The 19,473-nt window shown below is 43.6% G+C and overlaps 1 protein-coding gene across 1 annotated transcript in view; it reads left to right on the top strand.

The window, feature by feature from the left end:
* GHDC (GH3 domain containing) overlaps positions 1-19,473 on the top strand; it is a 49,663-nt gene that overhangs the window by 25,051 nt on the left and 5,139 nt on the right. The window lies entirely within an intron of this gene.

The following is a 19,473-nucleotide window of genomic DNA, read 5'->3' as shown; positions in this document are numbered from 1 at the left end:
GTGAGATGAATCTGTGCTGCACTTTATGTACATGCTCAGTAGTGAGGCAGTGAGATGAATCTGTGCTGCACTTTATATATATATGCTCAGTAGTGAGGCAGTGAGATGAATCTCTGCTGCACTTTATGTACACGCTCAGTAGTGAGGGAGTGAGATGAATCTGTGCTGCACTTTATGTACATGCTCAGTAGTGAGGCAGTGAGATGAATCTGTGCTGCACTTTATATATATGCTCAGTAGTGAGGCAGTGAGATGAATCTGTGCTGCACTTTATGTACATGCTCAGGAGTGAGGCAGTGAGATGAATCTGTGCTGCACGTTATGTACATGCTCAGTAGTGAGGCAGTGAGATGAATCTGTGCTGCACTTTATGTACACGCTCAGTAGTGAGGCAGTGAGATGAATCTGTGCTGCACGTTATGTACACGCTCAGTAGTAAGGCAGTGAGATGAATCTGTGCTGCACTTTATGTACACGCTCAGTAGTGAGGCAGTGAGATGAATCTGTGCTGCACGTTATGTACATGCTCAGTAGTGAGGCAATGAGATGAATCTGTGCTGCACTTTATGTACACGCTCAGTAGTGAGATGAATCTGTGCTGCACTTTATGTACATGCTCAGTAGTGAGGCAGTGAAGTGAATCTGTGCTGCACTTTATGTACATGCTCAGTAGTGAGGCAGTGAGATGAATCTGTGCTGCACTTTATGTACATGCTCAGTAGTGAGGCAGTGAGATGAATCTGTGCTGCACTTTATGTACACGCTCAGTAGTGAGGCAGTGAAGTGAATCTGTGCTGCACTTTATGTACATGCTCAGTAGTGAGGCAGTGAGATGAATCTGTGCTGCACTTTATGTACACGCTCAGTAGTGAGGCAGTGAGATGAATCTGCTGCACTTTATGGACACGCTCAGTAGTGAGGCAGTGAGATGAATCTGTGCTGTACTTTATGTACATGCTCAGTAGTGAGGCAGTGAGATGAATCTGTGCTGCACTTTATGTACATGCTCAGTAGTGAGGCAGTGAGATGAATCTGTGCTGCACTTTATGTACATGCTCAGTAGTGAGGCAGTGAGATGAATCTGCTGCACTTTATGTACATGCTCAGTAGTGAGGCAGTGAGATGAATCTGCTGCACTTTATGTACATGCTCAGTAGTGAGGCAGTGAGATGAATCTGTGCTGCACTTTATGTACATGCTCAGTAGTGAGGCAGTGAGATGAATCTGTGCTGCACTTTATGTACATGCTCAGTAGTGAGGCAGTGAGATGAATCTGTGCTGCACTTTATGTACATGCTCAGTAGTGAGGCAATGAGATGAATCTGTGCTGCACTTTATGTGCATGCTCAGTAGTGAGGCAGTGAGATGAATCTACTGCACTTTATGTACACGCTCAGTAGTGAGGCAGTGAGATGAATTTGTGCTGCACTTTATGTACATGCTCAGTAGTGAGGCAGTGAGATGAATCTGTGCTGCACTTTATGTACATGCTCAGTAGTGAGGCAGTGAGATGAATCTGTGCTGCACTTTATGTGCATGCTCAGTAGTGAGGCAGTGCGATGAATCTACTGCACTTTATGTACACGCTCAGTAGTGAGGCAGTGAGATGAATTTGTGCTGCACTTTATGTACATGCTCAGTAGTGAGGTAGTGAGATGAATCTGTGCTGCACTTTATGTACATGCTCAGTAGTGAGGCAGTGAGATGAATCTGTGTTGCACTTTATGTACATGCTCAGTAGTGAGGCAGTGAGATGAATCTGTGCTGCACTTTATGTACACGCTCAGTAGTGAGGCAGTGATATGAATCTGTGCTGCACTTTATGTACATGCTCAGTAGTGAGGCAGTGAGATGAATCTGCTGCACTTTATGTACACGCTCAGTAGTGAGGCAGTGATATGAATCTGTGCTGCACTTTATGTACATGCTCAGTAGTGAGGCAGTGAGATGAATCTGTGCTGCACTTTATATATATGCTCAGTAGTGAGGCAGTGAGATGAATCTGTGCTGCACTTTATGTACACGCTCAGTAGTGAGGCAGTGAGATGAATCTGTGCTGCACTTTATGTACATGCTCAGTACTGAGGCAGTGAGATGAATCTGTGCTGCACTTTATGTACATGCTCAGTAGTGAGGCAGTGAGATGAATCTGTGCTGCACTTTATGTATATGCTCAGTAGTGAGGCAGTGAGATGAATCTGTGCTGCACTTTATGTACACGCTCAGTAGTGAGGCAGTGAGATGAATCTGTGCTGCACTTTATGTACACGCTCAGTAGTGAGGCAGTGAGATGAATCTGTGTTGCACTTTATGTACACGCTCAGTAGTGAGGCAGTGAGATGAATCTGTGCTGCACGTTATGTACATGCTCAGTAGTGAGGCAGTGAGATGAATCTGTGCTGCACTTTATGTACACGCTCAGTAGTGAGGCAGTGAGATGAATCTGTGCTGCACGTTATGTACACGCTCAGTAGTGAGGCAGTGAGATGAATCTGTGCTGCACTTTATGTACACGCTCAGTAGTGAGGCAGTGAGATGAATCTGTGCTGCACGTTATATACATGCTCAGTAGTGAGGCAATGAGATGAATCTGTGCTGCACTTTATGTACACGCTCAGTAGTGAGGCAGTGAAGTGAATCTGTTCTGCACTTTATGTACATGCTCAGTAGTGAGGCAGTGAGATGAATCTGTGCTGCACTTTATGTACATGCTCAGTAGTGAGGCAGTGAGATGAATCTGTGCTGCACTTTATGTACATGCTCAGTAGTGAGGCAGTGAGATGAATCTGTGCTGCACTTTATGTACATGCTCAGTAGTGAGGCAGTGAGATGAATCTGTGCTGCACTTTATGTACACGCTCAGTAGTGAGGCAGTGATATGAATCTGTGCTGCACTTTATGTACATGCTCAGTAGTGAGGCAGTGAGATGAATCTGCTGCACTTTATGTACACGCTCAGTAGTGAGGCTGTGATATGAATCTGTGCTGCACTTTATGTACACGCTCAGTAGTGAGGCAGTGAGATGAATCTGTGCTGCACTTTATGTACATGCTCAGTAGTGAGGCAGTGAGATGAATCTGTGCTGCACTTTATGTACACGCTCAGTAGTGAGGCAGTGAGATGAATCTGTGCTGCACTTTATGTACATGCTCAGTAGTGAGGCAGTGAGATGAATCTGTGCTGCACTTTATGTACATGCTCAGTAGTGAGGCAGTGAGATGAATCTGTGCTGCACTTTATGTATATGCTCAGTAGTGAGGCAGTGAGATGAATCTGTGCTGCACTTTATGTACACGCTCAGTAATGAGGCAGTGAGATGAATCTGTGCTGCACTTTATGTACACGCTCAGTAGTGAGGCAGTGAGATGAATCTGTGTTGCACTTTATGTACACGCTCAGTAGTGAGGCAGTGAGATGAATCTGCTGCACGTTATGTACATGCTCAGTAGTGAGGCAGTGAGATGAATCTGTGCTGCACTTTCTGTACATGCTCAGTAGTGAGGCAGTGAGATGAATCTGTGCTGCACGTTATGTACACGCTCAGTAGTGAGGCAGTGAGATGAATCTGTGCTGCACTTTATGTACACGCTCAGTAGTGAAGCAGTGAGATGAATCTGTGCTGCACGTTATGTACATGCTCAGTAGTGAGGCAATGAGATGAATCTGTGCTGCACTTTATGTACACGCTCAGTAGTGAGGCAGTGAAGTGAATCTGTTCTGCACTTTATGTACATGCTCAGTAGTGAGGCAGTGAGATGAATCTGTGCTGCACTTTATGTACATGCTCAGTAGTGAGGCAGTGAGATGAATCTGTGCTGCACTTTATGTACACGCTCAGTAGTGAGGCAGTGAAGTGAATCTGTGCTGCACTTTATGTACATGCTCAGTAGTGAGGCAGTGAGATGAATCTGTGCTGCACTTTATGTACTCGCTCAGTAGTGAGGCAGTGAGATGAATCTGTGCTGCACTTTATGGACACGCTCAGTAGTGAGGCAGTGAGATGAATCTGTGCTGCACTTTATGTACATGCTCAGTAGTGAGGCAGTGAGATGAATCTGTGCTGCACTTTATGTACATGCTCAGTAGTGAGGCAGTGAGATGAATCTGTGTTGCACTTTATGTACATGCTCAGTAGTGAGGCAGTGAGATGAATCTGTGCTGCACTTTATGTACACGCTCAGTAGTGAGGCAGTGAGATGAATCTGTGCTGCACTTTATGTACACGCTCAGTAGTGAGGCAGTGAGATGAATCTGTGCTGCACTTTATGTACACGCTCAGTAGTGAGATGAATCTGTGCTGCACTTTATGTACACGCTCAGTAGTGAGGCAGTGAGATGAATCTGTGCTGCACTTTATGTACATGCTCAGTAGTGAGGCAGTGAGATGAATCTGTGCTGCACTTTATATATATATGCTCAGTAGTGAGGCAGTGAGATGAATCTGTGCTGCACTTTATGTACACGCTCAGTAGTGAGGGAGTGAGATGAATCTGTGCTGCACTTTATGTACATGCTCAGTAGTGAGGCAGTGAGATGAATCTGTGCTGCACTTTATATATATGCTCAGTAGTGAGGCAGTGAGATGAATCTGTGCTGCACTTTATGTACATGCTCAGGAGTGAGGCAGTGAGATGAATCTGTGCTGCACGTTATGTACATGCTCAGTAGTGAGGCAGTGAGATGAATCTGTGCTGCACTTTATGTACACGCTCAGTAGTGAGGCAGTGAGATGAATCTGTGCTGCACGTTATGTACACGCTCAGTAGTGAGGCAGTGAGATGAATCTGTGCTGCACTTTATGTACACGCTCAGTACTGAGGCAGTGAGATGAATCTGTGCTGCACGTTATGTACATGCTCAGTAGTGAGGCAATGAGATGAATCTGTGCTGCACTTTATGTACACGCTCAGTAGTGAGATGAATCTGTGCTGCACTTTATGTACATGCTCAGTAGTGAGGCAGTGAAGTGAATCTGTGCTGCACTTTATGTACATGCTCAGTAGTGAGGCAGTGAGATGAATCTGTGCTGCACTTTATGTACATGCTCAGTAGTGAGGCAGTGAGATGAATCTGTGCTGCACTTTATGTACACGCTCAGTAGTGAGGCAGTGAAGTGAATCTGTGCTGCACTTTATGTACATGCTCAGTAGTGAGGCAGTGAGATGAATCTGTGCTGCACTTTATGTACACGCTCAGTAGTGAGGCAGTGAGATGAATCTGCTGCACTTTATGGACACGCTCAGTAGTGAGGCAGTGAGATGAATCTGTGCTGCACTTTATGTACATGCTCAGTAGTGAGGCAGTGAGATGGAATCTGTGCTGCACTTTATGTACATGCCTCAGTAGTGAGGCAGTGAGATGAATCTGTGCTGCACTTTATGTACATGCTCAGTAGTGAGGCAGTGAGATGAATCTGCTGCACTTTATGTACATGCTCAGTAGTGAGGCAGTGAGATGAATCTGTGCTGCACCTTTATGTACATGCTCAGTAGTGAGGCAGTGAGATGAATCTGTGCTGCACTTTATGTACATGCTCAGTAGTGAGGCAGTGAGATGAATCTGGGCTGCACTTTATGTACATGCTCTGTAGTGAGGCAATGAGATGAATCTGTGCTGCACTTTATGTGCATGCTCAGTAGTGAGGCAGTGAGATGAATCTACTGCACTTTATGTACACGCTCAGTAGTGAGGCAGTGAGATGAATTTGTGCTGCACTTTATGTACATGCTCAGTAGTGAGGCAGTGAGATGAATCTGTGCTGCACTTTATGTACATGCTCAGTAGTGAGGCAGTGAGATGAATCTGTGCTGCACTTTATGTGCATGCTCAGTAGTGAGGCAGTGCGATGAATCTACTGCACTTTATGTACACGCTCAGTAGTGAGGCAGTGAGATGAATTGTGCTGCACTTTATGTACATGCTCAGTAGTGAGGTAGTGAGATGAATCTGTGCTGCACTTTATGTACATGCTCAGTAGTGAGGCAGTGAGATGAATCTGTGTTGCACTTTATGTACATGCTCAGTAGTGAGGCAGTGAGATGAATCTGTGCTGCACTTTATGTACACGCTCAGTAGTGAGGCAGTGATATGAATCTGTGCTGCACTTTATGTACATGCTCAGTAGTGAGGCAGTGAGATGAATCTGCTGCACTTTATGTACAGCCTCAGTAGTGAGGCAGTGATATGAATCTGTGCTGCACTTTATGTACATGCTCAGTAGTGAGGCAGTGAGATGAATCTGTGCTGCACTTTATATATATGCTCAGTAGTGAGGCAGTGAGATGAATCTGTGCTGCACTTTATGTACACGCTCAGTAGTGAGGCAGTGAGATGAATCTGTGCTGCACTTTATGTACATGCTCAGTACTGAGGCAGTGAGATGAATCTGTGCTGCACTTTATGTACATGCTCAGTAGTGAGGCAGTGAGATGAATCTGTGCTGCACTTTATGTATATGCTCAGTAGTGAGGCAGTGAGATGAATCTGTGCTGCACTTTATGTACACGCTCAGTAGTGAGGCAGTGAGATGAATCTGTGCTGCACTTTATGTACACGCTCAGTAGTGAGGCAGTGGAGATGAATCTGTGTTGCACTTATGTACACGCTCAGTAGTGAGGCAGTGAGATGAATCTGTGCTGCACGTTATGTACATGCTCAGTAGTGAGGCAGTGAGATGAATCTGTGCTGCACTTTATGTACACGCTCAGTAGTGAGGCAGTGAGATGAATCTGTGCTGCACGTTATGTACACGCTCAGTAGTGAGGCAGTGAGATGAATCTGTGCTGCACTTTATGTACAGCTCAGTAGTGAGGCAGTGAGATGAATCTGTGCTGCACGTTATATACATGCTCAGTAGTGAGGCAATGAGATGAATCTGTGCTGCACTTTATGTACACGCTCAGTAGTGTAGGCAGTGAAGTGAATCTGTTCTGCACTTTATGTACATGCTCAGTAGTGAGGCAGTGAGATGAATCTGTGCTGCACTTTATGTACATGCTCAGTAGTAGGCAGTGAGATGAATCTGTGCTGCACTTTATGTACATGCTCAGTAGTGAGGCAGTGAGATGAATCTGTGCTGCACTTTATGTACATGCTCAGTAGTGAGGCAGTGAGATGAATCTGTGCTGCACTTTATGTACACGCTCAGTAGTGAGGCAGTGATATGAATCTGTGCTGCCACTTTATGTACATGCTCAGTAGTGAGGCAGTGAGATGAATCTGCTGCACTTTATGTACACGCTCAGTAGTGAGGCTGTGATATGAATCTGTGCTGCACTTTATGTACACGCTCAGTAGTGAGCAGTGAGATGAATCTGTGCTGCACTTTATGTACATGCTCAGTAGTGAGGCAGTGAGATGAATCTGTGCTGCACTTTATGTACACGCTCAGTAGTGAGGCAGTGAGATGAATCTGTGCTGCACTTTATGTCATGCTCAGTAGTGAGGCAGTGAGATGAATCTGTGCTGCACTTTATGTACATGCTCAGTAGTGAGGCAGTGAGATGATCTTGCTGCACTTTATGTATATTGCTCAGGTAGTGAGGCAGTGAGATGAATCTGTTGCTGCACTTTATGTACACGCTCAGTAATGAGGCAGTGAGATGAATCTGTGCTGCACTTTATGTACACGCTCAGTAGAGAGGCAGTGAGATGAATCTGTGTTGCACTTTATGTACACGCTCAGTAGTGAGGCAGTGAGATGAATCTGTGCTGCACGTTATGTACATGCCAGTAGTGAGGCAGTGAGATGAATCTGTGCTGCACTTTATGTACATGCTCAGTAGTGAGGCAGTGAGATGAATCTGTGCTGCACGTTATGTACACGCTCATAGTGAGGCAGTGAGATGAATCTGTGCTGCACTTTATGTACACGCTCAGTAGTGAAGCAGTGAGATGAATCTGTGCTGCACTTTATGTACATGCTCAGTAGTGAGGCAATGAGATGAATCTGTGCTGCACTTTATGTACACGCTCAGTAGTGAGGCAGTGAAGTGAATCTGTTCTGCACTTTATGTACATGCTCAGTAGTGAGGCAGTGAGATGATCTGTGCTGCACTTTATGTACATGCTCAGTAGTGAGGCAGTGAGATGAATCTGTGCTGCACTTTATGTACACGCTCAGTAGTGAGGCAGTGAAGGTGAATCTGTGCTGCACTTTATGTACATGCTCAGTAGTGAGGCAGTGAGATGAATCTGTGCTGCACTTTATGTACTCGCTCAGTAGTGAGGCAGTGAGATGAATCTGTGCTGCACTTTATGGACACGCTCAGGTAGTGAGGCAGTGAGATGAATCTGTGCTGCACTTTATGTACATGCTCAGTAGTGAGGCAGTGAGATGAATCTGTGCTGCACTTTATGTACATGCTCAGTAGTGAGGCAGTGAGATGAATCTGTGCTGCACTTTATGTACATGCTCAGTAGTGAGGCAGTGAGATGAATCTGCTGCACTTTATGTACATGCTCAGTAGTGAGGCAGTGAGATGAATCTGTGCTGCACTTTATGTACATGCTCAGTAGTGAGGCAGTGAGATGAATCTGTGCTGCACTTTATGTACATGCTCAGTAGTGAGGCAGTGAGATGAATCTGTGCTGCACTTTATGTACATGCTCAGTAGTGAGGCAATGAGATGAATCTGTGCTGCACTTTATGTGCATGCTCAGTAGTGAGGCAGTGAGATGAATCTACTGCACTTTATGTACACGCTCAGTACTGAGGCAGTGAGATGAATTTGTGCTGCACTTTATGTACATGCTCAGTAGTGAGGCAGTGAGATGAATCTGTGCTGCACGTTATGTACATGCTCAGTAGTGAGGCAGTGAGATGAATCTGTGCTGCACTTTATGTGCATGCTCAGTAGTGAGGCAGTGAGATGAATCTACTGCACTTTATGTACACGCTCAGTAGTGAGGCAGTGAGATGAATTTGTGCTGCACTTTATGTACATGCTCAGTAGTGAGGCAATGAGATGAATCTGTGCTGCACTTTATGTACATGCTCAGTAGTGAGGCAGTGAGATGAATCTGTGCTGCACTTTATGTACATGCTCAGTAGTGAGGCAGTGAGATGAATCTGTGCTGCACTTTATGTACACGCTCAGTAGTGAGGCAGTGGGATGAATCTGTGCTGCACTTTATGTACATGCTCAGTAGTGAGGCAGTGAGATGAATCTGTGCTGCACTTTATGTACACGCTCAGTAGTGAGGCAGTGAGATGAATCTGTGCTGCACTTTATGTACATGCTCAGTAGTGAGGCAGTGAGATGAATCTGTGCTGCAGTTTATGTACACGCTCAGTAGTGAGGCAGTGAGATGAATCTGTGCTGCACTTTATGTACATGCTCAGTAGTGAGGCAGTGAGATGAATCTGTGCTGCACTTTATGTACACGCTCAGTAGTGAGGCAGTGAGATGATTCTGTGCTGCACTTTATGTACACGCTCAGTAGTGAGGCAGTGCGATGAATCTGTGCTGCACTTTTATGTACATGCTCAGTAGTGAGGCAGTGAGATGAATCTGTGCTGCACTTTATGTACATGCTCAGTAGTGAGATGAATCTGTGCTGCACTTTATGTACACGCTCAGTAGTAAGGCAGTGAGATGAATCTGTGCTGCACTTTATGTACATGCTCAGTAGTGAGGCAGTGAGATGAATCTGTGCTGCACTTTATGTACACGCTCAGTAGTGAGGCAGTGAGATGAATCTGTGCTGCTCTTTATGTACACGCTCAGTAGTGAGGCAGTGAGATGAATCTGTGCTGCACTTTATGTACATGCTCAGTAGTGAGGCAGTGAGATGAATCTGTGCTGCACTTTATGCACACGCTCAGTAGTGAGATGAATCTGCTGCACTTTATGTACATGCTCAGTAGTGAGGCAGTGAGATGAATCTGTGCTGCACTTTATGTACACGCTCAGTAGTGAGGCAGTGAGATGAATCTGCTGCACTTTATGTACATGCTCAGTAGTGAGGCAGTGAGATGAATCTGTGCTGCACTTTATGTACATGCTCAGTAGTGAGGCAGTGAGATGAATCTGTGCTGCACTTTATGTACACGCTCAGTAGTGAGGCAGTGAGATGAATCTGTGCTGCACTTTATGTACATGCTCAGTAGTGAGGCAGTGAGATGAATCTGTGCTGCACTTTATGTACACGCTCAGTAGTGAGGCAGTGAGATGAATCTGCTGCACTTTATGTACATGCTCAGTAGTGAGGCAGTGAGATGAATCTGTGCTGCACTTTATGTACATGCTCAGTAGTGAGGCAGTGAGATGAATCTGTGCTGCACTTTATGTACATGCTCAGTAGTGAGGCAGTGAGATGAATCTGTGCTGCACTTTATGTACATGCTCAGTAGTGAGGCAGTGAGATGAATCTGTGCTGCACTTTATGTACATGCTCAGTAGTGAGGCAGTGAAGTGAATCTGTGCTGCACTTTATGTACACGCTCAGTAGTGAGGCAGTGAGATGAATCTGTGCTGCACGTTATGTACATGCTCAGTAGTGAGGCAGTGAGATGAATCTGTGCTGCACTTTATGTACATGCTCAGTAGTGAGGCAGTGAGATGAATCTGTGCTGCACTTTATGTACATGCTCAGTAGTGAGGCAGTGAGATGAATCTGTGCTGCACTTTATGTACATGCTCAGTAGTGAGGCAGTGAAGTAAATCTGTGCTGCACTTTATGTACATGCTCAGTAGTGAGGCAGTGAGATGAATCTGTGCTGCACTTTATGTACACGCTCAGTAGTGAGGCAGTGAGATGAATCTGTGCTGCACGTTATGTACATGCTCAGTAGTGAGGCAGTGAGATGAATCTGTGCTGCACTTTATGTACATGCTCAGTAGTGAGGCAGTGAGATGAATCTGTGCTGCACTTTATGTACATGCTCAGTAGTGAGGCAGTGAGATGAATCTGTGCTGCACTTTATGTACATGCTCAGTAGTGAGGCAGTGAAGTAAATCTGTGCTGCACTTTATGTACATGCTCAGTAGTGAGGCAGTGAGATGAATCTGTGCTGCACTTTATGTACATGCTCAGTAGTGAGGCAGTGAAGTGAATCTGTGCTGCACTTTATGTACATGCTCAGTAGTGAGGCAGTGCTGTGGAGTCGGCAGTCAGGGAAATTGAGGAGTCAAAGGTTTTCGTTTACTGACTCCACAGCCATGATTGTGAAGACAGGAACTCTTGTAAATGGATTAAATTTTTGTACAATAGCAATAAGAATTGACACCTGTAATTAGAAGGGCTCTGCAGTCAAGTCCTGATGTTTTAAGAGCTGGACTATGGATCTCCGCATATGCTATCCTAGGGAATGTTGGTGTATGCACGAGATCTTGGGTGGATGAGAAGTTCGTTTAAGCAAAAATGACTTGTCATTCAGTGAAAAGAGGAGAGCTGTAAGTGCAGGCCCAACCCCCTGCATTTGTGACTCATTTGCATAAAAATTGGAAAAGCTGTTACTCGAAAATATAATAAAGGATTGAAAAAACAAAGGTTTGGAAATAATCTGCATTACAGCGACCTAACGTAGATTAGATCAGATGGGGTACTAAAAACTGCTCACAGGTTTCCTTCAAACAACATTCTAAATAGTCTTCCTTCATTTTCCTGTTTGTAGAATGTCTGTAGTCCTTTATGTAGCTATGTTAACTCCTGATAATATCTCCGCTCTCCCCCTATCTTCTCTGTGTTAGAGATAGCAACATATACTGGGGACAGAAGTTTCTACAGTCTGTGGAACGCCAGATAAAACACGCTATGAAAATGAGTAAATTGCATAAAGAGTAACTGAGTGCAGGATAGAAGCTGCACTTATATATAGCTAATGAATATAGCAGCATCCTGTATATACACAGACCTCACATCCAGCCCCCATTACTAGGAGGGATACTTGTAAGACAAAAATCTGAAACTTGAAGTAGAATTTAAAATATATATCTGGGAGTCTGAACATTAATGAAGGAATCATGAAAACTGAAATGTGCAATTTTTGTTAACTAAAGGTACGTACTAACGTAAAAATGTATTTTTTTTCTGTGATCGAGGGAGAGTTAGGACACCCTTATGTATGTTTGATGGTTGAGTACTTTAACAAAAATCACCGGATTCTGCTGACCTTTATCTATTGTGTATGACTGTCACGGGTTTACCGCGACAGAGAGGAGCTAAAAGACAGCAGCATCTGATTTCTCCTACTCCTGCACTGATTAGAAGCACTTCACCATCATATTAAACAGGGCAGGTTTCTTCTAGCACTGCAGGGGTTAATCTGGGAGCTCCTGGAAGTTTACATGCCTTTGCTCTCAGTTGTGTAGTGTTAGCATCTCCCCTTTCCTATATATACTCGCCTTTGCAAGCGGGCATTGCCAGAGTTAGCTTCATGCTGCATGGTTCAGGAGTTGGTGGAGTTTTGCTGCTTGAGGAGGCTTTTGGTGCATCTGTGTAAAGACTGTTGCTCGTTTATGGTTGTGTGCAAATCTTCTCCTACTTTGATTTTTCCCTTCCTTCAATCTCTGGTGTTCCCCTCTGTTGTTTGGAGTGCAAATTTGTATGATTGGTATTTTCCTTTATCCCTGTATGTATTACCTTGTTAGTCTGGTTGCTGTATACACCACTTCTCCCCTCTTCCCTGGGTAGGGGGAGGGAACAGACTAAGGGCGGATTCAGGAGTTTAGCAAGGTATATGGCCCCGGCGTCTTCACCTTCAGAAGTAATCCAGGGAACAAGGCCAGCTAGGGTGGCCCTAGCTGTAAGGACAGGGAAGACTCCCCTGGCACCGGGATGCCTGACAACAGAGTCGTGACAATGACTATCTTTAGTCTGAATTGATTTTTTATGGGAAGAGAACAAAGGATATAAAAAATGTCTGACACCTTTGCTCTTTAGATATATTTTATCATCACATCTATACTATAACAAGGGTTTCACTGCCTGATTTTGGTTAAAGCTTTTACACACTATAAAAGACCCCATTGAAACTTGCATTGTTATATTCGGTTTAGACTGATGCTTGGACATAAATTATTCTCCCATAATGTCATGTTTCTTGGCTTCGGGTAGTGCTGTTCAGCGTAGGATGGATTTTCTGGCTTACAAGAAATATTCTTCTGTTGTTTTTTGTCCTTTTTCCACGACCTCATTTCTACAGAAATCATCCTACATCATCCTTTGGCTCTCTGGATGTAATCATTACAAGCAGGGGATGTATCAATCTGAGCGTTTAGTGAATGATTTCAGATTCTACTGTATAACACTATGATGCTTACATTAGTCTTTTTTCTATCCGTTCCTGGGAAAGCTGGGTGAGAGCCAATATTCATATCATAACAGCTCCCACTGGATTATTTGCCAATCTTCATCTGCTCAGCTTTTATAAAGGCTTTGTTACATGTGATTTGGTTTTCATGTCCGGAGTCGGGGAAATCTAGGTGACCATTTTTATAATAGCTATAAAGTCTTTCTCATTTTACGCAGGATAACCATGAGCCAAATTAAGTCCCCTAGTCAATATACATTGTATTCATACTAATACATGGAACACTGCTGACAAGATTCTGTCTAAGAATCTGCAATTAAAGGGGTTTCCTTAGTTTATATTTGTTTATTTAGATTCACCAAAGAAAAAGTTCAATTTTACTTTATTTTTTTAATCTGTTTATTAGCATTGTATCCAAAGGTTTAAAATCTCTTTCTCATTAATACAAAGCATAAAACCCATCTGCCAATGTATCAGCCATTCGCAACTAATTAACCGGTTCTCCAAGTAGACAATTTAGTTGGTCCACTGCCTGAATAAATAGAATCATGGGCACAGCCAAGTGCATACTGGATAAATGATACCCTCTTTCATCCCAGAGGTCACCTCACTGACTCTAATAGGAAAACTGTTCTATTAGTACTGTATGCTCATAGGAGACATACGGATGCAAAGTGAAGTATCTGTGTCCTTTAGTAAAAATGTGAGATTCGGGAGGGGTATTATTAAGGAAATAATATCTCAATAATATCTTTCACTTTAAATAATTAAAGTGAAGGTCTTCACGTTTGACACCGGAACTTCATTCCATTTTTCAATTTTATTTGAGTATCGTTATTGGCCTTTGTACCATTTCAAGAAATTTACCATGCCCTATTTCTCTGTATGTCAGAATATGTGAAACCAGGGTTTTATTGGTCGGTTAATTGTCTGAGAGGTTTGTAGAAGAGTCTTCGATTCCACTAGTAGTAAATGGTTGTCCTGAAGAAGGAGTCAGTTGACTTCGAAACGCATTGACAATAAACCACTTTTAACTAATCCTGATCCTCGGGACTTTGACTGGAAAATCAGCTTTCTTGGTTTCCTGGCACGTTGATTCATTGTGGATGCTGCAGCATCTAATATCAGACGCCGTATAGTGGTGGTGTCACATACAACCACATCAGGTTAGCATATCTCATATGTTTACCAATCCTGCCTATTTGGATAAGACTCTATTTGTGCTTTACGTTCCCTTAGAGCATTATTCCACTGGTAATGTTATGGTATTAATTCATAAGATTTTTTACTATGTTGGAGTGGATAAAATTTCTCTCTAATTGTAGTAAAATAACTGTTGGTTAAAATACTGATCATGCTAAGTGTTTGTGTCTATATAGCAGTTGAGCAAAAAGATTTACCCTACACTTCACTTCTGTATCCGGGGTGCCTCTTTCTGTTACTAGACCCCATGATGTTGCGGGATCTATAAACACAAGAAGTGCCCAGGATGTGAGGAATGCCCAGGTCCAGCTGCTACGGAGTACCAAAATGGATGCTAGACCCGGGCAGCATAAAGATTTTTCCACAACTCTAGTCCTAAAAAGTTCTCATCCCTCTTTTTATTTGATTTTTGACTTGCACTCATTTTTGCTTCTTTCTTTCACACATGCATTTCTGCTGTGCCTCCGATCTCCATATTTGTAAAAGTATGACAAGTGCACAGTGTTTATTCATCTAGTTTTATAAAGCCAGAGAGACCTGCTAAAGCAGGGGTCTCAAATATGTAGCATCAAAGGCTCCATTGTGCGGCCCTCAGGCTCCTGAAACGATCGCGTCCCAGTCCAGGGGCCGCCAATGTCAGCGTTTCTTTTCAACTTAATGTGCTTCCTCAGATGCCCATTCAATTGAAATGTTTTGCTACTAAGAGACCGGCTCTCTGCATCGCAATACTAGTTCCAGCCACCGGCCAATCAGAGGCCGGCAGCTAACGTCAGGGAGAGGACGCTGTTTGCCGAGGAAGTGGGGTTAAATGAGAAGAATTTTTTTGTGTGTATGTAAAAAGCAACAAAATGTGTGACATTGTTGGGGACATTACTACAAGAAGTGGACAAGGTTGGGGACATTACTACAAGAAGGGGACAAAGATGGGGACATTACTATAAGAAGGGGATAAGGATGGGGACATTACTATAAGATGGCAACCAGGATGGGGACATTATTATGTGATGGGGACAAGAATGGAGACATTACTACAAGATGGGGACCAAGATGGGGATATTACTATAAGATAAGGACCAGAATGGGGACAGTACTACAAGATCGGGACCAGGATGGATACATTATTATAAGATGAAGACCATGATGGGGACATGACTACAACTTGGGGACCAGAATGGGGACATTGCTACAAGATGGGACCAGGAAGGGGACATTACTACAAGATGGGACCAGGATGAGGACATTACTGAAAGATGGGACCAGGGTGGGGACATTACTGCAAGATGGGGACAAGGATGTGGATATAACTATAAGATGAGGACCAGGATGGGAACATTACTACATGAGACAAGGATAGGGACATTACTACAAGATGGGGACATTACTACAAGATGGGACCAGGATGGTGAAATTACTACAAGTTGGGACCAGGATGGTGAAATTACTACAAGTTGGGACCGGGATGGAGACATTACTACAAGATGGGACCGGGATGGGGACATTACTACAAGATGGTACCAGGATGGTGACATTACTACAAGATAAGGACCAGGATGGGGACATTGGTATAAGATGAGACCAGGATGGGGACATTACTACAAGATCGGGACCAGGATGGGGACATTACTACAAGATCGGGACCGGGATGGGGACATTACTACAAGATCGGGACCAGGATGGGGACATTACTACAAGATGGGACCAGGGTGGGGACATTACTACAAGATGGGACCAGGATGGTGACATTACTACAAGATAAGAACCAGGATGGTGACATTACTACAAGATGGTACCCAGATGGGGACATTACTACAAGATTGTACCAGGATGGGGACATTACTACAAGATAAGGACCAGAATGGAGACATTACTACCAGATGGTATCAGGATGGGAACATTATTATAAGATGAGGATCATGATGGGGACATGACTAAAAGATGGGACCAGGAAGGGGACATTACTACAAGATGGGGACATTACTAGAAGATGGAACCAGGATGGGAACATTACTACAAGATGGGACCAGGGTGGTGATATCACTGCAAGATGGGGACAAGGATGTGGACATAACTATAAGATGAGGACCAGGATGGGGACATTACTACAACATGGGACATGGATGGAGACATTACTACAAGATGGGGACATTACTACAAGATGGGACCAGGATGGAGACATTACTACAAGGCGGGACCAGGATGGGGACATTACTATAAGATGGGGACATTACTACAAGATGGGGCCAATAGTAAAACAATAACACTGTATGGTGCTGATTGAGGGACAAAAGAAAGGAAAACCTTTAAAAAAAAATTCAATATAAAGTATATTTGGCCACAAAAAATGATGTTTTCCCTGTGAATATCTATCTAGTGGTGAGCTGATTCCTAAGAAAAACAGCCCCCCCTATGTGTTTTTTTTTAATTCTCTCTTCCACATAATATGTTTTCCGTACTGGTAAGAAGAAGCCACATTTATTGAACTGATTCTTTTTGCACAATGGCAGAATCACTACTCATCCGTTTTTGTTCTTCTGACCCCCTTCTCATTTCTCTTCTTTTATCACTGCTAATTTTTTTTCCTGACTTTCACTTTCTGCTATGATATTTTCTATCTTCTCCAGATGTCTTTATCTTTTTTTCTTTTCCCTCTACTTTGTTCACCAGATTTCTTCACCTTTGTCCATTGGACTCCTTCACCTGTGTTGTCTGGACTCCTTCCCCTCTCTTCTCTGGACTCCTTCCCCTCTCTTCTCTGGACTCCTTCCCCTCTCTTCTCTGGACTCCTTCCCCTCTCTTTTCTGGACTCCTTCCCCTCTCTTTTCTGGACTCCTTCCCCTCTCTTTTCTGGACTCCTTCCCCTCTCTTTTCTGGACTCCTTCCCCTCTCTTTTCTGGACTCCTTCCCCTCTCTTTTCTGGACTCCTTCCCCTCTCTTTTCTGGACTCCTTCCCCTCTCTTTTCTGGACTCCTTCCCCTCTCTTTTCTGGACTCCTTCCCCTCTCTTCTCTGGACTCCTTCCCCTCTCTTCTCTGGACTCCTTCCCCTCTCTTCTCTGGACTCCTTCCCCTCTCTTCTGTGCACTCCTTCCCCTTTCTTCTCCGGACTCCTTTTTATTTGTCTCTTTCTTGTTTTCCCTTTCTTCTCTTTTCTGCCTTTTCTTTCCTTTCTTTGATTTTTGAACTCCCTTTTTTTCTGTATTGCTTGCACCTCCTTCTTTCATCTCCTCTTTTTGCTTTTTTCTTTTATCAGCTCTGTAGTCACCGCATATTGTGGGACGTTCTGAGACGTTGGGTCTGCTCCAAATTAAATTGTAAAATCAAAGTACATGTACAAAGAGAGAGAACCACACTGACACTCTTAGTATCAGAACAGAACTTATTTATTACATCATTAGGTCAAGGTTTATATAGGTTATTAGTATTCAGACTTTAAAACCATATAATTGGCTCAGCTTATCTCTAAATATGTACTGACATAAGCATACATACTTCTAATTGGCTACGTTAACACTATCGATGCCATGTTTATGAAACTAGGTGGTGTACTATAGCCCCCTAAGACTGCGTGCCCACTATGTGTTTTTCAAGCGTTTTTGTCGCTGAATTTCCGCAGCAAAAACGCTTAAAAACGTTTGGTAATACGTACCCCATGGTCCCCAATGATAATCCGCATGTGCTGTGCACATTAATTTTGCGGACACGCAGCGTAATTGCCGCCATTGACTTGCATTGAATCTCATAATATCCGCATGCCTACATGTGCACATGCGGATATTAAGTGATTCAATGTGCGGATAGTACCCGGGTCTGGAGAAGAGGAGACTCTCCTCCAGTCCCGGGTACCATAGTACCTGTTAAAAAAAACTATTTAAAATAAAAAATATACATTATACTCACCTTCTGATGGCCCCCGGTCTCCTCTATGGTGCGTCCTGACTCCCTGGTGGCTCGCATTGTTGTAAAAGGACCTTCCATGACGTCACTTAGTCATGTGACAGGTCATGCGACCGCTGTCAGCGGTCGCGTGACCTGTCATATGACTAAATGACGTCATGGAAGGTCCTTTTACACCACCGCGAGCCGTACAAGAGACCGGACACACCGGAGAGAAGACTGCTGGCCATCAGAAGGTGAGTATAATGGGGTTTTTTGTTACCATTTTTGTTCTTTTTTTTTAACTATTAATTGGTCACACTATATAAATCCATGCTGGTTGCATGGATTTATATAGTGTGACCAAGTTGTCACAGTTGTCATGTGATGCTAAAATCGCTTGGAAAAGTGCTTGGTAACCCGCATGCAGAAATACATGCAAAAACGCTTCTACCTGGCTGGAAAAACGCTTGTAAAATCCGCATGCGTTTTTCCTGCCAGGGAGAAGCGGAAAAAATATGCAGCATTTCTGCATCGTAGTCTCCTTTCTTGTTGTTTCTGTGTCTTTAAACAAAGACATTCCTAAGACCTTCTTATCTGATCACAGGCTTCTCTTTGCAAAGTAATGGGACAAAAAACAATATTAAGTCAGGACAGAGAAATAACTCCTGCGCTCACAGCTCCTGAATCCTTTTTCTTCTGTCTCCTTTCTCACCTTTTTTTTCTTTTTCTGTCTCCTTTTATTTTCTTCTCTTTTCTTTTTGTTTTCTTTCATGTTCTTATCTTGTCTGCTTTCTTTGTACTTTTTGTCCCCTTTCACTTTTCTCCTTTTGCTTTTCTCTCTTGTCTTCATTCACTTCACTTCTTCTGTCTCATTTCACTATCTTCTCCTGACTGCTTTCTCTTCCTTGTTTTGTCTGCTTTCTCTTTCTGCTCTTTTTTCCTTTCTCTTTCTTCTGCTTGCTTTCACTTTCTGCTTCTGATTTTCTCTCCTCCTTCCTCACTCATTTCACTTTCTTCCCCTTACTATCCTAATTTCTATTTTGTTCCTCACTGCCTTTTTGTTAATCTTTTCTCCATCTCCTCTGACTCATTTTTACTTATTCTCCACTCATATTTTACCAAGCCAAGACATGAAAAAGT

This window comes from Phyllobates terribilis, unplaced genomic scaffold (assembly GCF_046119375.1).
Source record: "Phyllobates terribilis strain yellow unplaced genomic scaffold, ASM4611937v1 Scaffold_5__5_contigs__length_657084704, whole genome shotgun sequence".
Lineage (NCBI taxonomy): Eukaryota > Metazoa > Chordata > Amphibia > Anura > Dendrobatidae > Phyllobates > Phyllobates terribilis.
This window is presented reverse-complemented; position numbering and strand designations above follow the sequence as displayed.